Source organism: Neltuma alba, unplaced genomic scaffold, assembly GCF_004799145.2.
Source record: "Neltuma alba isolate B1F8T4 unplaced genomic scaffold, ASM479914v2 tig00010247_pilon, whole genome shotgun sequence".
Classification (NCBI taxonomy): domain Eukaryota; kingdom Viridiplantae; phylum Streptophyta; class Magnoliopsida; order Fabales; family Fabaceae; genus Neltuma; species Neltuma alba.
The window spans coordinates 433,296-456,237 of record NW_021635174.1 but is presented as its reverse complement, the minus strand read 5'-3'; the positions used below and the strand labels follow the sequence as shown (position 1 = coordinate 456,237).

The 22,942-nt window shown below is 38.5% G+C and overlaps 1 pseudogene; it reads left to right on the top strand.

Moving 5' to 3' along the window:
- The window catches only part of LOC114755284 (uncharacterized), a 69,304-nt pseudogene that overhangs the window by 15,313 nt on the left and 31,049 nt on the right, over window positions 1–22,942 (top strand).

Here is a 22,942-nt window from a genome sequence, read left to right as displayed (position 1 = left end):
CAACCAACTCCTACACAATATGATGGCCTTAATGAAGAAAGAAAGGGCTTAACGCTACTCAGTTCAACTCCTTAGCTTCACTAATTCAACAAGACTCATCCAAGAATGATGCTAGATTTAGTGCTTTGGAAAAGAGGATGGATTAGTAGGAAACTAAGTCTGAGAACATCAACTCCTATGTAACTCAGTTGTCTAACAACATAAGTGAGCAACAAGCAAGGAGTAGTGGCGCTATCCCCTCCAACACTGTTATCAATCCTAAGGGCTTGAATGCCATTACCCTTAGGAGTGGGAAGCAAGTGAATTTTAGAGAAGAGGAGGATGAAGTTATAGATGAGGAAATCTTGTGTGATGAGCTGCCACAAGCATCTTCAAAGGTCAAGAATTCTGAGAGCTCCAAGGAGATAAGTTAAAGCTGAAAGAAGCTCCAAAAGAACATGATGGCAAGGGTAAAGCTGTGGAATCTGAGCCAAGCAATCATGGAGCCTCAAGCAGGAAGGTAAGGAGGTAAACATCAATGAACTACCTTTCCCTCATGCTTATTTGAAAAATGTTAAAATAGGTAAGGAGAGGGAAGATCATGAGTTGCTTGAGACATTTAGGAAAGTAGAAGTGAATATACCCTTGCTTGACCTGATTAAAAGATTCCTATGTATGCTAAGGTCTTAAAGAATTATGTACTCAAAAGAGGAGATTTAAACCTAATGAAAGAGTCCAATTACCCTCTAATGTGTCTGCATTGTTTAAACCCCAAATTCCTGTAAAGTGTCAAGACCCTGGATCTTTTACTATCCCTTGCACTATAGAAAAGGTTACTATAGGGGGAGCCCTGTTAGATCTTGGTGTAGCCATTAATGTCATGCCTAAGTCCGTATACACCTCTCTAGGAGTCAAGACTCTTAAGTCTACTACTGTTGTGCTCCAACTAGCTGATAGGACTATTAGGTATCCTGAGGGCATTATTGAAGACATTTTAGTCCAAGTTAAGGGATTGGTTTTTCCTACTGATTTTTATGTGCTTGACATGTTTTGAACTTGTAAATGACACTACACTCATCCTTGGTCGACCCTTCTTAAGGACTGCTAATACCATGATTAGCATGAAAGAGGGCACCATAACTATGGAGGTGGGTGATAATAAAGTTTCTTTTAACATGTATGAAGCAATGAAACATCCTTTTGAGGACTATTCACTTTTGGGGGTTAACATGATAGACATTTCTGTTGAGGATGCTTGTTCTGAAGTTGAATTGCAAAATGACTCTTTCTATTCTGATCTTTACACTGATGATTCTATTGATGAGAATGAATCCATTTCTTCCTTTTCATCTCTTTACTCTACACCTTCTACTTGCTCATGTGGTGGTGATGTTACATGCCTTGATTTTACTGTGGTTAATTGCATGCTTTCTATCCCACATACATTTTCTGTTTCCTCCCTTGACTCCAAGTTAGACTGTGATTCCTCTATTGTCAGTGATGATTCCCTTGGGTAAAGGTTTCCTGTTGTTGTTTCAGATATGGAGGAAGATGTCATGGAAAGAATCCCTCCAAGGCGGTTGCTGTAGATCAACTAGAAGTTGGTTCAATGCTTGGAGAGGAAGTTAACTACAAGGCTGAGGAATTATCACTGGTTGAAGGAAAGGGGAGTAATCTGTTCTCTCTCAACTTCATAAATTGATTCCTTCTATTGTGCAACCACCTTCACTTGATTTGAAACCCTTACCACCTACTTTGAAATATGCTTTCCTTGAGTCTAATGAACAACTACCTGTTATAATTGCTAACTCACTGTCTGAGAGTGAGGAAGAGAGACTCTTGTCTGTTTTGAGGGAGCATAGAAGGGCAATAGGTTGGACACTAGTAGATATACCAGGAATTAGTCCTGCTATGTGCACACATAGAATTTTGCTGAGTGAGGAATCAAAAACAATGAGACAACCCTAAAGGCGATTGAACCCTCTTATATTAGATGTAGTTAAGAAAGAAATTACTAAATTGTTGAGTGCTGGGATAATATATCCAATTTCTGATAGTGAGTGGGTTAATCCGGTGCATGTTGTGCCAAAGAAGAGTGGTGTAACAGTAGTAAGGAATGAAAGGGATGAGTTAATTCCTACAAGGGTTCAAAACTCATGGCGTGTGTGCATAGACTATAGGAGACTTAATGATGCAACACGTAAGGATCACTTTCCTATATCCTTCATTGACCAAATGTTGGAGAGACTAACTGGTAAATCACATTACTATTCTTTAGATGGCTTTTCCGGCTATTTTTAGGTACCCATAGCCCCCGAGGATCAGGACAAAACCACTTTCACATGCCCCTTTAGTACTTTTGTTTATCGAAGGATGCCATTTGGGTTATGTAACGCTCCAGGCACCTTTCAAAGGTACATGATGGCGATTTTTAGTGACCTTTTATAGCACAATATGGAGGTTTTCATGGATGATTTTACTGTTTATGGGGAGAGCTTTGATCAGTGCCTGAATAGTCTAAGGCAAGCTCTAGAGAGATGCATAGCCAAAAATCTTGTTTTGAACTTTGAGAAATGTCATTTCATGGTGGGTAGTGGCATAGTGTTAGGTCACCTCATCTCTAGCAAAGGGATTGAGGTTGATAAGGCTAAAATTGAAGTTCTCTTATCTTTACCTTACCCCACCTGTCTTAAAGATTTGAGATCTTTTCTTGGGCATGCAGGGTTTTATAGGTGCTTTATTAAAGATTTTAGTAAAGTTACTTTGCCCCTTTCTACTCTTCTTAAAAAGGATGTTGAATTTAATTTTGATGAAAAATGTAGACACGCCTTTGATACTCTCAAGTCTATGCTTGTTTACCTCGTATTTTGACTGCACCCAACTGGAATTTACATTTTGAACTCTCATGTGACGCTTCTAATTGTGCAGTGGGTGCTATACTTGGCTAGAAGGAGGAGAAGCAATCTAGAGTCATAGCCTATGCCTCTAAGACACTTGACCCAGCTCAAGTCAACTATACCACCACTGAGAAAGAAATGTTTGCTATTGTATTTGCTTTAGATAAGTTTAAATAGTATCTAATCAATTCTTGAGTGGTTGTGTATACAAATCATGCAGCTGTCCACTATCTACTTAAAAAGCCACAATCTAAACCAAGATTGATCAGGTGGGCTTTACTGCTTCAAGAGTTCGACATTGAGATTAAGGATAGACCCGGGGCAGTGAATCAAGTAGCTAATCACTTGAGTAGGCTATCAGAGGACACAAGGGGAGTAGATTCTTCTGACTTGACTTGTGACTCTTTTACTGATTCAACTTTATGTTCTGTGGTTACTATAGAGCCTGGGTATGCTAATATTGTCAACTATCTCATGTCTGGACTCACTCCTCCCTTTATGTCTAGATTTCAAGCACAAAAGCTTCATAGCGAGTCAAAGTATTACATTTAGGATGTGCAATGACCAAGTGATATGAAAGTGTGTGTCGGAGGAGGATTTTAAACCTATTATTTCAGCTTGCCATTCCATGGTTTGTGGTGGTCATTTTAGTGCAAGGAGGACATCTAGGAAGGTCTTAGATTCTGGATTTTATTGGCCCGTCCTCTTCAAAGATTCTTTTACATTTTATAGATTATGTGACAAGTGTCAGTGATTTGGGGGGTTGGGAAAAAGACATGAGATGCCTCAACAGCCACTTCTGTTTTGTGAGATTTTTAGGTTAGGGGAATTGACTTTGTGGGACCCTTTCCTTCTTCCTTTGGTTTTGTATATATTTTATTAGCTGTAGATTATGTATCCAAATGGATTGAAGCTATACCTTGCAGAAAAGATGATACCCCAACTGTTCATAGATTTCTAAAATCACATATTTTCTATAGGTATGGGATTCCTAAGGCTGTAGTGAGTAATCGAGGAACACATTTTTGTAATAGGATAGTCAACAGCCTATTGTCCAAATTTGGTGTCACTCATAAAATCTCTACTGCCTATCATCCCCAAACCAATGGTCAAGCTGAAATATCTAATAGGGAAGTGAAGCATATTCTAGAGAAAATGGTTAAACCGTCCAAGAAGGACTGGAGCTCACATTTAGAAGAAGCATTATGGGCTTATCGGACTGTATACAAATCGCCCATTAGCATGTGTCCCTACCGTCTAGTTTATGGAAAGCCATGTCACTTGCCAATGGAGCTGGAACACAAAGCATATTGGGTGGTCAAGCAATGCAACATGAAATAAAGTCCTCTAGCATGGAAAGGAAGCTGTAATTGCAAGAGTTTGAGGAGATTAGACTTGAAGCTTATGAGAACTCCAGACTCTACAAAGAAAAGACCAAATTTGTGCATGATCGGGGTATCTTGAGAAAGAACTTTAAGGAAGGTGATAAAGTGCTGTTGTATAAGGCTCGGTTTACTTTCAAGCAAGGAAAATTCAACACCAGATGGGATGGGCCATACACAGTCACTAAAGCGTACAATTTCAGTATGGTGGAGCTACTACATGAGAAGACCGGGGCCAGATTCAAATTTAATGGCCATCTACTGAAGCTCTACGATGAGAATCAAAAGCCTCCTTAACTCCCTGGTCGTTTCTTTCCTTCACTCATTTACATGCTTTTGCTTAATTATTGATCTTGCTATGTTAAGTGCATTGTATGCTGAATGAGTGTGGGGGAGAAACCATTTTAGTAGGATAGTAGTGTAGTTGTAGTTTGAATTCAATAAGACCCCCTGCAAGTTCTGATCTCTATCCTATTTCATTTTGTTCTTGTTGGTAATATGGTACTTGTGATGAATTATATGAATCAGATTGATTGAGAAAGCTTGTTTGTGGTATACTGCTTAATCATGGACTTATTGAGCACCCTTATGATCTATTCTGATGCACTTTAAAGTTTTTGAAGTATCCAGCAACATATGTTGTTTATGTGTTGTGTTTCTCTATTGTTTGGGTGTTTTTAGTGTTGTTCTGTGCTCTCTGTGACACTTTGCCAAGGCAAACCTAAGCCTTCGCCAAGGTGAAGTGATTCTGTGTTTCTTGTGTTGCTCTTGGTGACCTTTCGCTATGGCCAACCACTGACTTCGCCGCGGCGAATATTGCCAGCTTCTGGGTGTTGCTCTCGGGATGGTTTTGCCGCGGCGAACTTCTACCTTCACCGCGACAAAACATCCTTCTCTCCCTTCATTTTCATCTCGAGATGCTTTTGCCGTGGCAAACCCGCCGTTTCAGTGCTGATCAGTTTCGTTTTTCCCTATTTTCACTTGTGAAATTCCCTTTTTGCCCTCTATTTCTGCCAACCCATTCCATTATCTTAAGCCCATTTTGGTCTTTTTCCCTCTCCCATTCCATTATACTCCCTTTACCCCTTCATTTTTTTCAAAACCATCGCCCCCCAACTTGAATTGCTCGGCCTCTCCCCCTTAGAAACTGCTCCACTCTTCGTATTCTACCCTCAGCAAGCCGACGCTCTTTTCACCTTCAGCCATTCAGACCGTCGACCTCTACCCTTCTCCATTCCTCTCAGTCGCACTCTCCCTCTTTCCTCTTCTCCTTTTTATCTCTTCCTTTTTCCATATTCTCTTTGCCCTTCTCTCCTTTGCTCTCTTTCGGCGCTGACTCCCTCTCTCTCGTGTGGTATGTTTTTCTCTCTTCCTTTGTTCTTTCTTTTGGTTTAATTCTTTTAGTTGTTAGTCTTTTAATTTGTTCTGTTATTTTGTTGTTGGGTTGGGTTATTTTGATGTTAGATTGTAGTTACGTAGCTCTTAGGTTATCTAATGATTCATGGTGCATTGTGTTTTTTGTAACACCTTACGTTTATGACCTTATATCATGCCAAGTTAAGATACTCGGAAGCACAAGTTAAGGTTACCGAGTTGAATGACCTCAAGTTCCACTTTAATCAGAAACGCATCCGTTTTTAATTTCGAAAAGTACTGTTCATTTGGTCATTTTTCTATTTTCCAGGATTTTTTCCTAACTTTGAAAAGGCATAACTTCTTGTACAGAGCTCCGATCGTGATGTTTTACCACTCATTTTAAAGGGAAAAATAAGATCTATTTGCATGCCAAATTTTAGAGAAAAGGTCAACTATTTGATCAGGGTCTTCATTGGTCAAAGTTTGGTCAAATCTAGATCATTTTTATCTCCTTTTTCACTAATTCTAGCACCATTTCGTTTTTCACTATAAGAATACAATAATCACATATAAAGGTACTCTACCATTAATATACATCCAAAAAGGTTATCATATCATGTATTCAAGATTAGAATATGTTTACATGGCTTGAAAGAAAAAGGTTCAAAACCATATAATACAGTACATGACTCATAACTTCCTCAAGCCATGATTATTTCTTTTCCCTTCTCCTTGGAAGCAGTGGCACCTAAGATATCATGTTATAGGAGGAATGAGATTTCATAGTAATCCCAGTAACATTGAATATACAACCATCAAGTCAACATGCATAAGATGTCATGCTACATGCAGTAAAATAACATTGCTAGTCTTTATGCCATGCCATAACCATTCTGTATCCATGTCATCATATCATGGAGCATATAATCATTCTGGTCAAAACTCAATCATGCAAGAGCCAAGGCATACATTGCAAGGAGTTCACATCATCTGTACATAAACATTCTCATGGCACATAAACACACATAGCAGAAACACTAAATGCAGGTCAACAAAATAATTGCAAGTTCACGCTACCTCAGTTCCACGCTTAATGTTTCCTCCTTGTCTCCTTGCTTGAGATCCTCCTAGATTTCCAAAAAATTGCCTATCAACCATACAGTAAGGGTATGGTAAATTCTATATCCAGTATACAATTCTTTCTCTATATAATGCTACCCTTATGCCTTTCAATTTATAATTTCTGTATACCTTTCCTAATCCTTTGACTTTGGTTTGACCAAGCCTTAATCCTCAGTCAAGGTCTTGGAATTCTTCCTTAATCCATGATTAATCATGCTTTCTCGGTTAATCACTAACCCTTAATCCTTAATCCAATATTTAATTAAGGTCCTCAAGTCACATAGTCATTAGTACAACATAATCTTCTAAGATTAAGTCACTAATCCCTTATGGATTAATCATTAATCATTCTCTAATCAACATGATTAACCATTAATCATTCTATAATCAATATGATTAACCTTTAATCATTCCTTAATCAACATGATTAATTATAATTAATAACTAATCACTAATTACTAATTAATCAGGGTAGCTAACCTTAATTACTTACTAATCTTTAATCAAATAACATGATTAATCTTAGCTATCACTAAACCATAATTAATCAAGGTAATTAATCCTAATCTTCCTCAAATAAATAAGTAACTAAAAATAATTAACACTTAGGGAGGTAGACATACCTTAATTAGCTCTTAATCGGCGATTAGAGGTGTCTAACTTTGCTTTCTCCCTTTCTCTCTCTTTCTTTCTTCCTTCTCTCTCCTAGAACTCAAGAACACAACATTCCCTCACTACCAAACCACTTTGGCTGAATTGTTCATGAAAGGGGGTATTTATAGGCTTTGATTTTTCAAAATTCCAAAAATGCCCTTCGGGTAAAAGATGCGATCTTCGTCGTCCATTTTTTTTCCACTTTACACATGGAAAAATCCTAAGGCACACACCATAAGAAGTTGACACATGGATGGACACCTAATCACAATGTAATTTTCATGTGGAAATAAAATATTATTTTAATGTTTTGTCTCTTATTTCCCTTTATGCCCTTGAACAATTTGAAAAATTCCAAATTTGTCCTCCCCTTTATTTTTTGGCCGAAATATTACTCTAAATATTCGGAAAAAAAATGACTCATCCAATATTCAGTGCAATCCACTGATTATTTGTGTATTTTCGATCCGATTTTCCAACAATCCTGTCCAATTTACTGTCACAAAATTTTGATTTCAACACCTCATTAAATTCCCCTCATTCCAAAGGTATTCCATGATTTTTCTCAAGTTTTACCTCCCTCTATAATTTTCTAAATTTTATTCTGTCAAAAATCACTATTCTACCGATAATAATTCGGTAATAAATATTCTTTAAGCTAACCTCTGTACATCCAAAGGTGGGAAGTAATTTTATAATTAGGATAATATGTCACATAATTTATCCCTATTTTTCCTTGAATTTTTGAGCCTCTATATATTTTAAATAATGGAAATTGGCTAATTTTCCTTAATTAACCAAAAATTCCAATAATTACAAATAATTTCCTGATAAATTATTTTTAATCCTATATTCATCTTCTAAGCCTCAAACATTATTCTGTACCCTCCTTTCTATTTTTCATGATTTTCTGGGAATTTTCAGGAATTTTGGACATTATTTCCAATACTGCCCTTTCTTGACCGATCTTTTCAAAAATGACCGTTATGTCCCTATCCTAATTTTTCCTCATAGCTTGGATCCTCTACCAGTCTACTATATTATTTGGCCTTAGTCAGTCACAAATCATTCATCAATTAGAATAAAATTATCAGGGTGTGACATTTTTCTTTAATCTCTTTGCTTGATTCCGAAAGTTTTTGATAAACTGAAAACCTATGAATCATTACATAGCCATTTGCTACTGTCTAGGTTGTGATTTTGGTTTTTCTGGGGTAGTGTTAGTTGTTGTTTGTGTGGCCCTTGTTTAGTGTGTTTTACTTCTTGTGTTCAGAGTATGCCTCACACTAAGAACCTTGCACCTGTGTCTGAGTCTGATTCGGGGGATGAATACACTTTTGGGGAATTATACTGAAAAATTGACCAAAGACCCCTCCTTAAGGAATGACCTTTTCCCTTAGACCCCCCCTGATCACCCCTTTATCTGCCAGCTCCGTGCCTCCCAATTGACCGGTTTGGTCCAAGAGCGTTCTATGGGTAATGACGCTTTTGTTCGCCACCTTTACACCTATGCCTATTTCCATGGCTCCTTGGTCATTGACTTCCGCAATGTCCTCGTTCGTCATTCCTTTACCGCTGACAACATCCGTTTCCATTACCGCTTTCCCCCTTGTCGCTATTCGGGTTATTCGGCCTACAGATACAACTACCCATTTGATGATGTGGTCCAAACCTTATGTCATGACGGAGCCACTTGGCATCGCCCCCGTACTTCTGAGCAATACCTTAAGCGATCCGAGTTCCGACTTGAGGCTCACCCCTGGCTGCATTTTGTCTGTAACAACCTCGTACCTACCACCCACCTAGCCAATGTTCCAAAGCGCCAAGCCCTTTACGTTTACCTTCTCATGACTAGCCGATCCTTGATGTAGCCAACACCATTTACTCAGCCCTCCATGATGCCATCAACACCCCCAAACTCACCAACAGTATCATTTTTCCCCACCTAGTGACTGACCTTTTTAGGGCTACCAATGTCCCTGAGTACAATAATGACAGCTACTTTGAGCCAGCCCCTTTGTTTAGATATGACCGCCTCAAATAGCCTGTCATTGGACCCCCTCCACCCATCCACCCTGTGTATGATGTTGGCGCAGTACATGCAACTGGTGCACCAGCTCCTGAAGCTCAAGAAGAACAGCCAGATCCAAAAGCTCCTGAGCCTGTCACCTTAGACACCTTGGCTAATGATATTGATGAGCTGGCAGACCATGTCCACCAGTTGCGAGTCCCCCTCCTCCGCGAGATAAAGAGGCAAAAGGACCATGATGCTCTGTATGATCGAGACCGACATTACTGTCGTCGTGTGGATGCTCTGATTGCTGACTGGTTGAACTTTATCCTACCTCTCGAAGTGGAAGACCCTCAGAGCGGAGCTGGCACATCTGGAGTAGGCACTTCTAGTGCAGGACCATCCGGGTTTGGGGCAGATGATACTGGGACACAACAGTAGCTCTTTGCTTGTGTTTTGTTTTCTTTATTACTCTTTGTGTTTCTTTTTAGTTGGTGTAGCTGGTTACTTGTTAAAATTTTGGATGTTACATTGGATGTGGTTCGACTCTTTGGCTACTAATGGCCTTTACAATTTGCTGTTACTCTTACATTGGTCCCAACTTCTATTTTTTTTCTTTTCCTCTTTGTTTTGCATGCAACCTATCACCTTCTGCCTCCTTTTGGTGAATTCGATGTGTTATGCTTCAATTTCAACTGGACTTCGCAACTTCCAGTTCACTTTGTGATTAGTTTGCCTATACTGGATCAAACATTGAGGACAATGTTGTGTTTAAGTGTGGGGGAGGGACCTATTGTGGATTTTAGCAAATAATTCTCATGCATCCATGCATCTATGTGATTTTGAGGTATTTTTTAACTAATAAATTTGTTGAATTGTGAATATTTTGAACTTAGTTTTCTGAATAGTTGAAAATTGCATTGTTTACTGCTTTCTTTCACCTTTCGCCACGACAAACATCTACTTTCACCGTGGCAAAAGCCCTTTTATCAACGTTAATGTAGCTCTCAGCCACACTTCGCTACGGCAAAGCAGGCCCTTTCTCCAGACTTGGCTCTCTGTGAGCCTTCGCCGCAGCAACCCCCATTCTTCGCCGCGACGACCCCAAAAAAAAAAAAGAATATTTTAAAAAAAGAAAAAAAATTTACAATAATAATAAATAATAAAGTCTTTGCAATTTCAGCTGATTTTCAGATATTTTTCCTGGCTTAGATTCTTTATGCTCCTGCATCCCTTTTAAAATTGATGGAAAGTTCAATTTGTACTAGTCCTTTTAGAAAGTTTTCCATGCTTTTAAATGAGGGTTGAACTTGGACTAGTTATTCTTATGTTTTTGACAGATAGTAAATGATGATATGCTTTGAAATTAGGATTATGTGGTTTTTAACCCTTGAGATTGACTAATTGAGACTTTAGCCTTGTTGGAAGGATTTTTTGGCCTAAAGTTATTAAATTGAGTGAATCTGCTTATTTCATATTTCTCTAGAAATTGTTTTAATTCTTAATCGAAGCTTAGTGAATCAATTTTTGTAAAAATGATAGAGGCATTCGATTTCAAACCCTCGTTTCCCAAACACAAACCCAATCATTTCACCATTGTAAACCCCTTTGGACCTTCATCTTGAGTTCATGCTGATTGAACCCAATTGTTCTATGTTATTTCATATCATTTTAAGGGTATTTATCATAGATTTTGGCTCCTTTTGATGATAATTGTGCTTAATTTAGATCAAGAGTCCTTGCTTTGAGTTAGTGTCTTTTTAAGGTTAAAATTGTCATAATTGGTTATTAATTGTAGTCAGTTGATTTCTAGGACAATTGATGCTTCAAATTATTGCTTTTTATTGTAGGACACTTGAGAATTGGAGCCAAGATCAAAGACCAAAGGATGACACAACACAAGATCAGAGTATCAGCACTAACACAGTTCACCGCGGCGCCAAATTGAAATCTCACCAGTAATCTCTCGAGCAGAGTTCGCCGCGGTAAAATCACAAGATTAGGCAGACCTCCTCTCAAGAATGCTTCACCGCGGTGAAAGACTCGTATCAGCAATGCCAGATCCGGATCAGAACGCGAAAATGGAGCCTCTAATCATATGATCCGACCCATATGGACCCTTTAAACCCTTAGAAACCCTATTTTTGGGAGAGAACTCCATTCTATCATCTCCAACACCTCTATTCTCCCATCCTCTTGCCTCTCCACCTCCATCTTCTTATCCATCCATTTCTTTCATCTTTCCTTCACTCCATCTCATTTCCTTTCACTCCCAGCTACTATGGCCGACGGATTCACTTCAGTTGGAGCTTTTCTTGAAGCTATGGAGGGCTAGGGTTTATCAACTCTTGAAGATGGTGGAGTAACATGAGTTTCCAAGCTTCAAAGGGGAGTTTTAGTTTTAATCTTTAGTTTCTAGCTATGTGTTTATGATTTCCTAGGTCTAGGAGTTGTAAAGTCTTAGTTAGACACTTTGGTTAATTCTGCAATCATTGGTTAATGATTAACATTTGTAATTTGGATTGATTGATGCTGAATTCTGTGCTTAAATATATGTAGTTGCATATATGGTTATTGTAACTCTCATGATTCTTTCCTATCTTGCATGGTTATGTTTCGGTACTGAGTTGATTATGTGTTACATTAAGCCAATTGCATGATCATTCCAAATTTACACATTAGGGAAGCTAAACAAAGTTTTCATTAATGAGTTCATTAATGAAAGCTTTGGACTCATTGAGTTAATGAGGTTCTTGTTAAGAAAACCTAATGGATTTGTGAAAATCCCAATATTTAAGTGAACTATGATTGCCATCAAAACCATTTTCAAGAAATTTCCTATCAATCACTTCTATTACATCATTATTATCTTAAAAACTCCAAAACATAGTATCTTAGGTTTGTTTTCATTGCATTCAATTTTGGCACATTTCATTAAATGTTAAAAACCCAAAAACCCCTTTTGTTACATTGCATGGCATTTAGTCTAGCTTAGGTAATTAATAAAGGCTCCCAAAAGTGAAACGGCCCGAGTTTGCACTATACTGCTTAACTTGGATTTATTTTTGATTGAGAACCCTAAGGTGAATGACAAAAAGGCTCTCGTCACATGCATGCAATTATTTTGTCATTAAAAAACAAAGAGAGAAGTTGCTCCAATCGAAAAAAAAAAGGGAAGAAAAAGAAAAAAAATGAAAAAAAAACCAAAGAAAAGAAAGGTTAGAGATATAAAAATTACAAAACAAAAATAATAAGTAGCTTCTCTCCTTACTTTTATTTAGATTAATTCTATTTAATAATTTTTATGCTTGTACTCATTTCCGTTTTCATTCTCATTCAATTCATTTCATTTGGCCTTCATTCAAATTCTAAGCCCTTAAAGTCCTCTTGATTTGCAAAGTTTGCTTCCTGTGGTGGAGAGGTAGAATTATTACAAGGTTATGGTAGAAATTGGATTGAGTAGACTTAGAGTGAAATAACCCCAAGACAAGTGAGTTAAGAGTGAAACACTTATCCGTGAGATAGATCTCTTTGATAAATCTTTTAGGTTAATTGTCCATTGTGCTCATTTTCTTAGCATGTCCTTGTTTTACTATTGTCAACTCCTGTGAGAATTTCTTACTAATCTTCTGCTTTCATCTTTAAGCATGGTAGTGCTTCTCTTTGTGCTGGTATCTCTTTGAATTATTTTTGAGCTTTGTCCAGGAGTACAAAGGTCTAAGTGTGGGGGAATTTGATTGAGCTCAAATTATTCTTATCTTTTATTACATCATCCATGGTTTTGTTGCATTTTCTGGCTCTTTTGGCTATATGAGCTTATTTTAGATCAAGAGTCCTTGCATTGAGTTAGTGTCTTTTTGAGGGTAAAATCATCATAATTAGTTATTAATTGTATTCAATTAATTTTAGGACAATTGACGCCTTAAATTGTTTTTCAGTGTAGGACACCTGAGATTGGAGCTAAGATTGAAGACTCAAGGCACAAAGAGCAAAAAGAGCAGCCTTTACCATGGTTCGCCGCGGTGAATGTCTGACTTCAGGAATGAAACTCTCTGTCATGGTTCGCCGCGACGAACTCCTTGTATCAGCCAAATCAGACCCAACCATTTCAGAAAAATTTGACTTGCCCACTTCCATGAACCGACCTAGACACATCATATTCGGTTAGAAACCCTATTTTCGGTATGAGTGAGGTCAGACACAAAGATTGAGCCACCATCCATGTTTTTCTCTTCATCTTCTCTCATCTCTCCACCAGAACCCTAATCCCTCATCTTCCACTGTCATCTTCATCCATGGGCAACACTGAGTCAATTTCAATGGAGATGTTTCTGCACACCATGAGTGGCTAGGCTTCCTCCAGCTCTTGAAGATGGATGATTGGCATGAGTTCTAAGAGCTTAAAGGGGAGTTTCAGTTTCATCTTAGTTTAGCTATGTATTTAAGAATTCCTAGGTCTAGGATTTGTAAATTCTTAGTGAAAGACTTTGATATGTAATCATTAGTTGATGATTCATATTTGTAGCTGGATTCGTTAATGTTGGATTTCATGCTTCAATATATGTAGTTACATATATGTTCTTTGTAGCTTTCTTGATTCTCTTCATCTTGTATAGTCATGTTATGATGATGAGTTGATTTTCTGTTGCATTGAACCATTTGCATTAATCATTCTTAATTACACATTAGGGAAGCTTAGCAATGTTTTCATTAATGAGTTCATTAATGTAAGCATTGGACTCAGTGAGTTATTGAGGTTGTTATCAAGAAAACCTAATGAATTTCTAAAACTCCCACATCTTAAGAGAACTATGATTGCCAAGAATCCATTTCAAGGGGTTTTATCAATTGATTCAGTACTTGATTTCATCCATTTCATCTTAATCTCCCAAAATCAAAACTACATTTACATTCTATTACACTTTATCTTAATTACAAATCTCAATGAAAACCCCCAACCTTTTCCAGCTTAATTTGTAAACCATGGCATTTAGTTAATCTAGGATCATAATTTCGGCTCCATAAGTGAAACAACCCGAGGTTGTGCCTATAGTACAATCCTTGGAAAAATTTTGAAATTGGCCCCAAGGTGTAAACAAAGACAGTCAAGGCGATTTTCAAGTGGCGCCGTTGCCGGGGAGCCAAGAAATTGGTTCTCTAGGTTAGCTTGTGTCATTGGGTTGTCAATTGAAGTTTTAATCCTTTTAGGTTGCATTTTAGTGAGTTTAGTTGTATATTTGTTCATAGTATAGGTTTCCATCTTGCATAGCATCAAAATTTTTGGAAATACAAACAAATATATTGATTTTCTACACTTTCAGCATTTTTCACCTTGCATCAGTGGCGTCCAGTATTTGATAAGCTTTCTGTAACAGTTCGCCGCGACCAACCTATCCCTTCACCACGGCAAACTTTTGAAACACGAAGGATTCCTCTCAGGATACCTTCGCCGCAGCACACTCCCGCTTTCGCCGTGGCAAACTTCCTGCATTAGTTATCTGGTCACCTCTGTCCCCTTTCGCCGCGGCCAACCACTGCTTTCACCGCGACAAACTATTCTGAAAGGTTTTGAAACTTACACTTTTTGCTTCTTTCTCTGTGCAAACATACTCATACTAATCATACACTTGCATCCATCACAATTCATACTTTTATCTGACTTTGTGTGCTGCAAGTCAATTTGTTGCTCTTTCTCTTGTGATTCTTTTCTTGCATGCCACGAAAAACAAAACTTGTACCCTGTAACCCTGAGATTGGGAGAAGACTCAGAGAGATAAGAAGAGAGAAAAGAGTTGAGGGCAAGTGAGTTAGTGGTTGAACAAGAGAACATTTCTGTGGAATCTAGCCTATCTAGTAGTGAGAGTGAGCCTACTGATCAAGAGATAATGGCTGATTTACCACCTAACCACCCTAATCCTAACCCCAATGCCAACCAAGTGAGGAATGGAGGTAATGGAGGGAATGGAGAACAAGAGAGAGTGGAGAAAATAATGGGAACCCTAGAAGAAGAACAATTAGGGAAGTAACCACATCTAATGTCAATTTGACCCATTTACTGCTGCTTGTCCAAATTTTGAAGTTAATTTTGAAATTAAAGGATTATTGATTAACTCCCTTCCAAATTTCATGGGTTGACAGGAGAAGATCCATATCTTCATTTGCAATCCCTTTCTATGATCTGCCAGAGTATGAAGCCTGTGGGAGCGTTATTAGATCAAGTGCTATGGAGGTTTTCCACCTATCATTGGAGGGCAAAGCTAGAGAGTGTTATATGAGTCTTCAAGACACATAGCTGATGCATATCACAGTTGGTGGAACTTAAGGAAAGCATTCTTGGAGAAATACTTTTCGATTCTCGTACTTCATCAATGAGGAAGGAGATCTATTCTGCCAAGCAAGACTATGACGAATCTCTCTATGATTATTGGAATAGATTTCAGGACATGCTTTCAAGATGCCCACATCATCAAATTCCGGATAAACAACTGGTGCAGTATTTCTATGATGGGTTGAAGAACCAGAGAAGGGTATGTTGGATGCTGCATCAGGAGGATCTTTGATAGACTCCACTGCTGAGGAGGCTTGGGATTTGATTAAGAAGATGGCCCTGAATCATCACAATACGGTGTGAGAGATACTAGAGGAGTACATGAGTTGGGAGCTGTCACATCCAGTATTATGGTAATTCGAAATAAGGAATATTCCTAAATAATTGAGGGTTAAAAATAATAATAAGGAGAAATAGAAGGATTTTTGTGAAAATAATTATTATGATTTTCCAAGCCAATTATGAAAAGTTTGACTAATTAAGGAAAATTGGTCAAGAATAATATGGGAAAAATATTCCAAGTCAAGAAATGAGGGGAAAATAAGGATAATATCCTTTGAGAATTATATGAGATTATAAAATAGTTTTAAGGTCAAATTACCCTTAGAGAAATTACAAAGGAATTTAAGGGTGATTTAGCCTCATTAAGGGCTTTTATTAGGAAAATTCCAAATAAATTTTAAGGAGAAGAAAGGTTCAAGAAAATTCCTATGATATCTCAAGAAATCATAAGAAATTATGAAATAAAGAAAACCCTCAAGTATCTAAGATTTTCTAAATTCTTTGAGAAGTGGAAAAATCCGTAAAAAAGGAAATTAATTTTTCTTTTATGTTAATTATGGGAAATTAATTTTGAGACAAAAGAGGGCAATTTAGAAAGAAAAAATGAGGAGAATAAAATAGGGCTCTGATAGAAAATAATTACAGAGGTTAGAATACTGTAATTATAGAAAAGGATTCAAACCCGGAGTCAAAGTGCACCGATAAAGAGCTTTGCATTCGAATGATCCTCATTGAGCCAAGTGTCAAGCCTTAATAGAGAGGATTTGAAATTGCTAAGTGTCATTTTCTAAATGGAGAGGATTTTGACTTTGGTAATTAATTTCATTTGGATTTAGTTAATTAAGAAAAAGAAAGAAGGAACCAATAAGGAGAAAGATAGCATCTTGGAGCACACATGAGATTCAAGGTTAGTTTTTGGTTCTAAGTTGTTCCTTGCCTTGTTTTCTTGCTTTGTATGGTTGGAAATCTTGTTTCTCCTCTTCTTTGGGTGGGATGAAATGATGATGGTGTAGGGGAAGGAGTTATATTGCTCAAATATGGTAAAACACTTCAAAACATAAAAGATCCAAGTGGTTACAAGTGATTTTAGGGTATTTTGGAAGTGTGTTCTTTATTGTGTATTGTAAGGAGCATTTCGGTTTTGACACTGAATGGCCCCTAGGATGAGATTTTCAATGTTTTGATGGTTCCATGGTGTTTAAAATGGAAAAACATGTGGGGATAAGGCAAGAAAGGATTTTAAACCCTATGGAAAACAAGTTCAAAAGCAAAGAGCAAAGATGGAACCTTTATGAAGCAAGAGTATTTTGAGTTATGTTCTTGCTTTTAGTTGAAATGGATAATGATTCTTGTTGTCCTTTTCATGGATTATCATACTATGGTTTGACCTTTGTGAAGAAAAAGAAGAGAATCAAGGAAAGCACAAATCTTTGGATCAAGGTAGCAAGTTAAACATAGCTACTACCACTAACTAGCATTGTTGATTATTGTATGGTTAATTGCTATTATTGTGGTGAGCTCTCTTGATTGTTATGTGGCTGCTCTTTATAGTATCTTGCTTTGCCTTTGCATGATTGAGTTTGCCAAATGATAAGCATGTTAGTTCATCAATAGTAGCTAATGTGATCATGCATAATAATGATGCTTGCTTGGTGCTATAGTTGGTTAATTGCTATTGGGATTTTCAAAAATATCGCCCCCAAAATATATAACATTTTAGGGCTGAATCCTCCAAGAAAGCTGCAGATTAAAGGTAATTTGTGGGGTTAGCCATAAAAATTGGTGAGCTCATTTGGTTATACATATTAAACTAACAGTGCTGGAAGCACACTGACACTGCTGGTTCATGTGACTTTTTGATTATGCTCCCAAATGTTTAGTCATGAATTTGGCATGATGAAAGATAACGTCCTGAGATTCAAATTGATAGCTAATACGTTAAAAAGGGCCCAGTAAAATTTTATAATGATTTTTCAAATTAATGGTCAGAATCTGGGAATCAGGGTTTTGGCAAATGGACAGTGTTGCTTTTCTCAAAAACCTGACACTTTCTCATAAGGAATTGGACAATGAGATTATTTTCTTGAAATAGGACTTAAATAGATTTAAGTAGAATTTGAACCACCGATTGGAGTTTTAAGAATAAGTTATGAATTTTTGAAGTTGGGCCAGAAAAACTGGATTTTTACCCGATGAACAGTAAAAATCCGAAATTTAGCATTTTTATGGTAAAAAGTGAGCCCAAGACCATCCAATGTGTTCAAAATGGTTTTAAAGGAACCTAAGTCAATATATTAGTAAGGTGTGACATTTTAGTATCAGAGCGGAGGTTCTGGCATAGGATAGAACGCTCTGCTTAAGTTATCGTTAGATAACGGTGTTGGTAAGGAGGATTCAGTGAGATAGACCACCATAGAGACCGATAGCCTAGGATATTCAACACTTGATAGATCCTTATCAGGCCAGTGAAACCCCCGGCACTTGCAATGCCTGACCCTGATTTAATGGAGCTTAGGATCCATGGTCATGAGCAGTCTAAAGAGAAGTTAGAGTTCTTCAGTCATTTGATAGATCTTATCAGGCTAGTGAAACCCCCGGCACTTGCAATGCCTGACCCTGATTTAATGGAGCTTAGGATCCATGGTCATGAGCAGTCTAAAGAGAAGTTAGAGTTCTTCAGTCATCATATCAGGAAAGATGAGGATCAGTAAGATTTACCTAGATTACCTTCAGGGGCTGAAGGTGTTGTATCAGACGTATAGATTAGATAACTTTTATCTAAATACTGAGGACTGGGATTATATGATAATGCACATGCTTCCATATTTACCCTCGTGGGTGAAGGGATCCTGTTGCCTGGATCAAATAGTAGGTTAGACTGGCGGTGCTTGATTATAATATTGTTTGCTTTTCATATGTATGTTCTGAACTTGCTGCTTTGATTGATGCATAAGTATTGTATGCTGAATGTTTTGGTAAATGAAATCCAAGCATGATGTTTACTTCTTGTTCCTTTATTATACTATCCAAGCAATTAAATACGATGGTTAGAACTCAATGAAACCCTTCGCCAGAAAGACCCCCAGTGCAAGACGCAAGGGTCCCTCCTGACCCACTCCAAATAATTATGGATCGTCTCGAGTAATAGCAGAAGACCATCGAAGAGATGAGAGCAGCACAGGCTCTCCAGGAATAAGAGAGGGATGCCATGATAGTGTAGTAGCGGTGGCAGCGGCAATGGCTAACCTCAATAGGAGGTAGCCAGAGGAAGAAATTTCAGCGGCACAAGCAACAAAACCATTACCTAGAATGGCAATGCCAGCAGTAGATTCCGACAGTATCCAGCAAGGGATGGCACGTTTCTGTAAACACAACCTACTGTCATTTGACGGAGTGTTTGACGTCCAAGTGGTAGAAGACTGGATTAACCACTTGGAGAAGATTTTTAAAGTATTAGAGTGCCCGACAGAGTAGAAAGTTCAGATGGCAATTTACAAATTAGAGAAAGATGCCGACCGCTGGTGGAAGAATACTGAACTTATCCTAGATGCTCGGAACATGAGGGTGACATCGGAAGTGCTCCTCGAGCAATTCTATGAGAAATATTTTCCAAGGTCAGTCATGGATGAAAGGGAAGCAGAATTCCTGACCCTGAAGCAGAAGGATAATGAGCCATTTGACGAGTATTTAGCTAGGTTTATCCGTCTCTCCCACTATTCCAGTTACCTACGTTACCGAGATGATGAGCGGTAGATGACAGAGAAGATGGTTCGAGGACTGAGGCCATCTTTGAGGGAGATGATTGCTCCCAGACAATTAGAACAATTCAACAAAGCAGTGGAGGCCTATTGAATCACAGAAAGTAGCTTAAACCATCACCTGATGGTCAAGACAACTCCCAGAGCAAAGAAGGGAGGTCAAGGTGGCACCTCCTCAAATGCCAATAGGAATAGAAGGAGGCTATGGGATAATCAAAAGAATAAGAAAGGAGGCAAGCCCTCGAATGACAAAGAATGTCCAACATGCGACAAGAGTCACGGTGATAGACCGTGTATGGCCAGGCAGAATGTTTGCTATACTTGAGGCAAGCTCGGACACTTCTCAAGAGAATGTCCACAAAACACGGAAAAGGCAAGGCCACGCACCCAAGGACGAGTATTTGCCATCACATAGGAAGAAGCCCAAAAGTCACCAGAAATGATCTAAGGCATGATCATTATTAACAACCTCCCAGTGATTGTAATGTTTAATTAGGGTGCTAGTCGTTACCTTATTTTGTATGCCTGAGCTAAAAGACTTGGCGTAGTTATAAATATGTTGCTGTATGATCTATGTGTCCACACCAACACATTATAAGATAATTACATCTGATGTGTGCTTAAATTATAGTTGTTGTGAGCACTGTTTACTGCCTTAAACTTAATATGTATGTCTTATATGAAATTGATGAGGTAATTGGATTGAATTGGTTGTGTCCCATAATGGCAAGGACAAAACATTGATCCTACCCCTAAGAGAAATGCAGTAAAATCCGGAAGTTAAGTTAAACTTCGTAACAGAAGCCCATACGGGCAATGGTACGATGAATGAAGCTATGTAAGTCATGATAAACCAAGGGAATTAGTGGCGATGGATGAATACAGAGTGGTTACCAAAGGAGGTGGTAACTTCCATCGCTACAGTTAGAGGTTGAGTGTACATGCCACTAGGAAGGTGGAAGTAGTCACTAAGCTAGACAAACTCTTATAGCCTCATTAGGGCTAGGGCACTATGATAGAGTAGCTATCTCAAGTCCTGGAATAGATGATAGGAACTTGGAGATAGTAAGTCAAGATGGAGAGCCCTAGTGAAATGTCTTAAGGATTAAGAAGAAGAGGATGAGACAGATAGCTATGCAGGGAACTAGCTTAGAGGTTAGCATGTTCCCCTTAATGTTAAGAGATACTCAGTCGCTTGGGGTTTAGGTTGAGAGGTACCCTTTTCAAGGGATAAGGTCTTGGCTAGGAGTTTTCCTAGAGTGGGTGGGAATTGGTCCTCCAGATTAGAATCTATGTTGCTCAAGATGGAGCAAGATACCCTATCCGAGCAGGAAAGGGAAGCAGCCGAGGCAAGGCTAGTGGAGTTGACCTTACCCAATGGAAGTATGACTAGCCAAGGACGAAGCTAGGCTTAGATGTATTTGAGCTTAGCAGAATACTAGAGCAAGTAGAGAGAAGAAGAACCTCAAAAGTCCTCTCCCTATGACTTCCAAAGCAACTGCAAGCAGAAAGAAAGGCTCCCTTTGGTAGGGATAAGATGTCTGGATGGCACGCTACAAATATAGCAACCAGTAAGAGCTTGTACTTCTTGCATTGAGATGCTAGGCATTATGCATGTTAAAGTATGCTCATACTGAAAAGTAGGGTAGAGGAAAGAGAAGTTGCGTAAGCCCTCTCTCTGCACCATTCTAAAATAATAAGAAATGGTAAGAGCAGCTGAAGGAATAAGAGAATTCCTAAGATAGATTGGCTTAGGCACCTAAAGAGACAAATAGGTGGCCTAGGAAATTGACGCAAGGCCCAAGGGAATGGTATTGGTTCTTGGAAATAGTTTTGGGGAATTATCAGTTAGGTGACCAACTGAGTGGAGGTAACTTTACTTGGTCTTATAGTCTATGTCCCCTACGGATCGGTACCTCTTTGGGAAGATAAGAACTAGGGATGAGTTGAAGTTATGGAAGCTTCCTTCAGTTGTAAACCGATACTGAGAGAGTACCTATGACTTCCTTCGAGATAACCTTATCATTAGTTAGGCTAGGCTCAATTTCCTTCCAATTGATAGAGGAAAGCCAAAGTTAGAAGAACTAGAGCCGTAAGACCTGAACAAGAGACATTCAGGCTAGCTCCAAATACAGGAAGAACTCCATACGATACTGAGACAGACTGAGTATTGACGGGCAAATCCTTAAGATGAGGCGAGAGACAAGAAGGTGAGCTAAAAAGACCCGACTAAAGATAGGTCAGGAAAGGGTTTATGATAGCAAAGTGCCAGAGTTGAACCTATTAGAATCAGTGCCTCAGATTCCCGTCAGCACTGTTCAGTTAAGCGTGCCTGGGCAAGAGTAACCCAGTGATAGGTAACCTCCGGAAAGTAATGTAAGAGAGTGTAAAAGCCAAAAGTGTCAGCCATTTTGGCAAGAATGCTTGCAAAAGCCAAAAGTGTCAACCATTTTGGCAAGAATGCACTAAGTCTAGCAAAGAATGAAAGGCGAAGGTTAAGGAAGCTGTTAGGCTACCTAGTGTCCTTAGTAGTATGGTTTCGGACTAAGACCCAAGATTTACTTGAAGTTTTAGGGGTCCTTATAAAAGAAGTGGACACTACCCTCAAATTCAATGTATGCATCTGCGCTTATTTTCGGTGGTAACTCAGAGGCGTACTTACCGTTAGCTGAAGTAGCGTATAATGGTAATTTCCATGCAAGTATCCGAATGGCACCATACAAAGCACTCTTGGGGAGGAAGTATAGCTCTCCCTTATACTGGACAGAACTCAATGAAAGAAGTAAGTATGGTCCTAAGACAGTGGATCAGACTTCCCAGTAGATTAAAGTTATTCAACAAAGACTTCTAATGACTCAAAATAAACAGAAGAGCTACCCAGACATTAAAGGAGACCGTTAAAGGTTGAGGTTAGTGATTAAAGTGTAACAATAAGGGAAGTCGGTCGATCCTCGAAGACTAAGAAGCTGGGTCCAAAGTACGTTGAATCATTTCAGATTTTGACCAGAGCTGGACCAGTAGCATACAAGTTGGCCTACCCCTTGAATTTGAATTGGATTCATAATGTCTTCCATGTCTCCCAATGAAAGAAGTACCATCCAGACCCGACACATGTCATAAACCATAATGAGATTGTGCTTCGAGACAACCTGTCTTTTGAGGTTAGACCAGAG